Source organism: Trachypithecus francoisi, unplaced genomic scaffold, assembly GCF_009764315.1.
Source record: "Trachypithecus francoisi isolate TF-2019V2 unplaced genomic scaffold, Tfra_2.0 Lachesis_group11, whole genome shotgun sequence".
Classification (NCBI taxonomy): domain Eukaryota; kingdom Metazoa; phylum Chordata; class Mammalia; order Primates; family Cercopithecidae; genus Trachypithecus; species Trachypithecus francoisi.
Genome location: NW_022681456.1, coordinates 76,331,000 through 76,336,873, shown reverse-complemented (window position 1 = coordinate 76,336,873; position 5,874 = coordinate 76,331,000). Strand labels below are relative to the sequence as shown.

The window sequence follows — 5,874 nt, the reverse complement described above, 5'->3', positions numbered from 1 at the left end:
CAAAGAGAAACACCATCAATACTTTTTTGTTTGTATCAACATATATTAATCATTAAAAAAGGAATCCCATTATGCATATTATTTTATGACTTGTTTTTTAAAAACAGTGCATCTTGGGGCATCCTCTTTTGTCAACATACAAGTCTACCTCATTCTTTTTAACATGGTATCAAATTGTATATGAGTTTTTCTCAGCTTTTTAGACTTTTTTTCTTTTTTCTGAGACGGAGTCTCACGTCACTCAGGCTGGAGTGCAGTGGCATGATCTTGGCTCACTGCAACCTCCACCTCCCAGGTTCAAGCGATTCTCCTGCCTTAGCCTCTTGAGTAGCTGGGATTACAGGTGCCTGCCAGCATGCCTGGCTAATTTTTGTATTTTTAGTACAGATGGGGTTTCACCATCTTGGCCAGGCTGGTCTTGAACTCATGACCTCATGATCCACCCACCTCGGCCTTTCAAAGTGTTGGGATTATAGGTGTGAGCCACTGCACCCAGCATAGACATTTTTTCTTATTACTGTCCCATGAAGTTTTAATACCACATATATACTATATATCTGTTTATATGCTTTACACATATCTATGATTTAGAAAAAGAAAATTTCCCTCAAGAATCAATTTTCACCTCCTGGTTGTGATATTGCCCCTCTGTGAATGCATGATATAGGTATTCCATATCCTATTTCATAAGTGTAGTACTTTCGATATTCCAATACTGCATTACCCATATTTATGCATATATTTTGTTTCTGTAGGATATATTTCTAGAATTGAAAGGCTATGTTGAAAGTTATTAATATTTAATTGATATTGCTAAAGATTGTGCCAATTATATGCCAATCAATGTATATTGAGAATCTGGCTTCAGTTTTTACACTTAAGTCACAAATCCATTTGAAATTTATTTTGGGACTAAGGTAAAGATCTAATTATCTTTCTCCTCTAAATCTAGTTCAATGTACTTATATAGTTTACTGGATTCATCTTTTCTTGATTTACCACATATTAAATGTGGTAAGTGCTCTTAGATATATTCAGGCTTTGAATTCTGTTCCACAACTGTTTGTTTATTCCATTACCATGCTATGTTTATTATTCTTGTTTTACACGTTATTATAATACAATTCCCCTTATGAATTCTATTTTCTTGTTTTTTTTTTTCATGTTTTCTCTCAATGAATTTTGGAGTAATTCTGTTTAGTCCCAAACAAGCAAACAAACAACAAAAACAGGCTCTTAAAATACTTTTGGGATTAATATTGGAATTTTACCAAATTCGTGGATTAACTTAGTGAGACTCTAGAATGCTTTTAGAGTACATTACAGAGTTACATTTAAAATAAGACAGAGAAAAAAAGAAATAATGTTGATTTAATGATGTATACTTCTATATTAGAATATTTTGAGCTGTAAATGACAAAAATCCAGGTAACACCCAAGGTTAAGTATAAAAGAGAGTTTATTGGCTCATTTAACAGATAAGTCCAGTGGTAAAACTAGTTTTCAGGCATGTCTGGATCTCTGGGTTCAAACAATGTCATCAGGATTTGGTCTCTCTGTCTTCCAGCTCAGCTTCCTTAGCCTCAATATTAGACAAACCTCCATGTGGTAGCAAAGGTGGCCTGTCTGCTCTGTGTCTGTATGGTCTTTAGCACCTGCAGTATAACATCAGAGGGAGAGAAGCTTTTTTTTTTTTTTTTTTTTAAATAGTGTCAGCGGGTCGGGTGCGGTGGCTCAGCCCTGTAATCCCAGCACTTTGGGAGGCTGAGGTGGGTGGATCACCTGAGGTCGGGAGTTCCAGACCAGCCTGACCAACATGGATTAACCCCGTCTTTACTAAAAATAAAAAATTAGCTGGGTGTGATGGCACATGCCTACAATCTCAGCTACTTGGGAGGCTGAGGCAGGAGAATCACTTGAACCTGGGAGGAGGAGGTTGCGGTGAGCCGAGATTGCATTGCACTACAGCCTCGGCAACAAGAGAGAAACTCCATCTCAAAAAAAAAAAAAAAAAAAAATTAAAGAAATAGTGCCAGCAAAAGTACCAATGATGGTTCTCATTGGTCAGGTCTGAATCAAGTGTAGGAATGGGGGCAGGGTGGCTAGTTGGGAATCAGTCCCACTTGAACCAGCTAAGGCTGGTGAGTGGTGGTTTCCTGAAAGGGATGTGGAACAACCAAAAAATCAGGAATTATATGCCATAATACCTATTTATTTATTTATTTATTTATTAGATAGAGTCTCGCTCTGTCACCCAGGCTAGAGTACAGAGGTGTGATCTTGGCTTACTGTAACCTCTGCCTCCTGGGTTCAAGCAATTCTCCTGCCTCAGCCTCTTGAGTAGCTGAGATTACAGGCGCCCATCACCATACTCAGCTAATTTTTGTGTTTTTAGTAGAGACGGGGTTTTACCATATGGTCAGGCTGGTCTTGAACTCCTGACCTAAGGTGATCTGCCTGCCTTGGCCTCCCAAAGTGCTGGGATTACAGGTGTGAGCCACTGCACCCGGCCTACATCTTCTATTTAACTGCTTCTGATCAGTTTCTCTCCTAACACCTGTGTGATCTAATCCTAACTGCCCACTATCTAGAAAGACGGAGCTTAACTTCTTCTTCTAAAAAGATCTTTCCCTTCTGAATCCCATGGTACTTTTTTGTTTTTAAATGGCACTACTTTAAAACTTGCATTAGCTGCTTATGTGTAAGACTTGTCTTACTTTCTGACCTATAAACTTGCTTTTTCTTTTTTTTTTTTTAAGGAGATGGGGCCCCTGCTCTATAAACTTCTTTAAGATTTTATTCTTTTTAAACTTTTATTTTAGGTTTGGTGGTACACATGAAGGTTTGTTGTAAGGATTATTTCATCACCCATGTATTAAACCTAGTACCCTGTATTTTTTCTGCTCCTCTCCGTGCTCCCACTCTCCACCCTCAAGTAGACCCCAGTGTTTCTTGTTCCCTTAAGATTTTCTAATTCAACTCTGCATCTCCTATACTGTAAAACACTGTTTTGTATTTTTTCATTTGTTTATTCAACATACATAAGCACTGACTCTGTATTGTGCTAGGAGCTGGGTAAGTGGTTAAAAAAAAACGTGGTTTCTGCCCTCAGACAGTTTAGAGTCTCGTGAAAATACATATTGTGATATATAATCAATAAAACTTTATTGAAAGACTGAATCTTACATCTTAAACTCCTTTTTCATCTTCTTTCCCCAAACTCCTGACCTACATTCCTGCACCCTTTTCCGATAAATCCCACAGATTTCTCAAACCCAACAGCTGAACTGGATTCATGTGCTATGGATACATATGAATAAGTTTGCCCCATGTTCAAGAAACTCTCATCAAGCACCTTCTCTCCCCAAACCTTCTGCTGATTTTAGTATCAATGTTATACTACCTCCTCCTTATTACCAAGGGGAAATCTTGGCATTCTTTTTGACTTCTTCCTCTTTCTTCATACTTAATTCTTTAATTCAAACAATTATCCCTCTTGTTGAGGTCCTTTCACCTATAGCAGAGGTTGAAAATTAGTGACCCATGAATTGTATCTAGCCAGTAGAGGTGTTTTGTTTTGTATATTATCGCAAATATGATTTTCCTGTTTCTCCTGAAAAATCAGAACATCTGGCAACACTGAATCCTTATTCTTGCAAGAACTGGCTGGAGTTTTAGATGGGACAGCCCAATCAGCTCTACCATTCTAATCTCTATCACTCCTTGCTTTTGTCACATTCAGTCCATTTCCTCACTTACGAAACTTTCTTAGTCCCTAATTTAGGCATCTGAGTTTGCCATCTCTGGCCTGTGTGATCACAGACTGTCAGTGGTGGAAGAGATATTAAAAGATCAACTCGCCTAACAGTCTCCTTCTTCCTCTCCCCACTCTTTAAGAGATGGAGAAAGGAGGTCTAAAGAGCTTACATTACCCAATCAATTTCATACAGCTAATGTGTAACAGGATTCTATAATATGCCCCTCATATGGATCATGTGAAACTGATAACTATATTTTCCCTTCGGTTTAGTTGCTAGGAACCTCAGAGCCCAATCTGTGGCACCCCTCTAGTAATTACATGGACCTTGTGGTATGAAGTTTTGGGGTATTAACATACTCCTGGCTTTATTTTGTTTTCCAATTACCTTTGCCTCAGTTTCTCTTCCAATCATTTTCTCCTATGATAGTGTGTAGTTTTTCCCCAAGCATACTCAATCTTTTGTGAAAAAGGTGGGACATCAATACAGGTGTAAACTGTCCAGCTGTATTGTCTGGCTCCCAATTTCTTTCTTTCACCTGTCATTCTCCTTCAGCTACTCACATTCTCTATTTTCCTTGACAGCCAAACTTCTTGAAAGAATTGTCTTCACATGCTGTGTCCACTTCATCCTGTCTTCTCAGTTCACTGTAAACAGATTTAAAGTCTTCAATGCCTTCTTTGTTGCTATGATATTGATACCAAAATTATATTGTATTCGCCCATATACGCAGGACACAAAATGGTTTCCCTAAATTATCTCAACTATGAAAAAATATGCAGAAAAAAATTAATAGGTAATGCATGAAAATTTTGTTACTTCTGATGACTGGTGAGATTTATTTTCTTTTAAAAAGTTTTCCACAATTTTAAAAACAAGCGCATTAGAATACATCCCGATGTAAATTAGAAATTCTCAACTTACATTTTCTAAAAAGAGGCAGAAAACTAGAGAAGCGACAATGAGGAGCCACTGGGCCACACTTCATTTCACCTTAAGATAGACTCAGAGAAAAACAAGAGGGTGCGACTCAGATCCCCGGGGCCAGCGGCTGGGCCGAGGGGCACGACTGGATAACCTATTGTGAGGAAAATCTTAAGAGAGCCCTCACGACCCTTTAGCACATCCTAAAAGACCTCTGAACTTCTCTGCCTCTCCCGCTAACGGCTGCAAACCGCAGATAACGGTCAAGCCTCCGGTTGTCCTGGTAACAGCCAGCAACAACAATCCCGCCTCCCCAACTCCTCCCAGAATACCGTGCGTCTTCTGCTTCACTTCCAGGTTCCGCGGAACGACTTCTTCCGGAAGTATCTGCCTGCCAGTCACCTGGCGTGTTCTGGCTGGGTGGCTTTGGTAGACAGAGTGTGGCGTATTGTTGGGCAGGGTCCTGGTGACCCTTTTGTTCTTTCCCCCGTTTAACGGAACTGGAAAGCTAAGCAAAGGCTTTACTCTCAGGGAATTTTTGTTGGTTGTTGATGGATGAATTGGACGTTAGTTTTTAAAAAGCCGAAGGGTGCATGTGTTAGCTTTATTTAACCATTCCACAATGTATACATATTTCAAAACACGTTGTATACTATAAATACAATTTTTATTTGTCAACTAAAAGCAAAAACAGCATTAAGTGTTAACAGCTGTGAAGTCAGAATATAGAGATGAATCTTTGAAATTAGAATGCTTTATTTGGGAAGAAAATAGTAATTTGGGGCATATATGTAGACTGGGGTGGTCTTTGGGATGTCTGAAGGGTGAAGAGGTTAGAGATTTTATAAGAAAGAGAAATGTTACATAGTGGTCTTCAAGAGCGTTTATTTTCACTATTAATGTTTTGGTGGGGTTGGCAAATTTTGATTGCTGAGTGACAGTGGTGGGTAAAATTCATCTTAGAATTGTAGCAGGCTGTCTTAGTAGCCTTTAGATTAAATTGGTTTTACGTGTTAGCAGGCAGTTTCAGCAGCCAGGCCTGTAGAGAATTATATTTTTCAAGTGATATTTGTGACCTGAATGTTTTTTCCCTCTGGCCTCTCCACTTTTTAATAGGTATGACAAAAATGGCCCGATTTATATGATCAACTTTCACAGCTGAAAGGTGGTAAACTCTTTACAATTATATGTA

General features: G+C 38.7%; 1 long non-coding RNA gene across 1 annotated transcript; it reads right to left on the bottom strand.

Annotated features, from left to right (window-relative positions):
* Nucleotides 1-1,366: 1,366 nt before the first annotated feature.
* LOC117089852 lies at nt 1,367-5,029 on the bottom strand. Its single transcript, XR_004439779.1, has 3 exons — nt 4,683-5,029; nt 4,322-4,405; nt 1,367-1,655 (listed from the first exon to the last, which is right to left on the bottom strand). It is a non-coding gene; the product is annotated as an uncharacterized LOC117089852 (long non-coding RNA).
* Nucleotides 5,030-5,874: the final 845 nt, after the last annotated feature.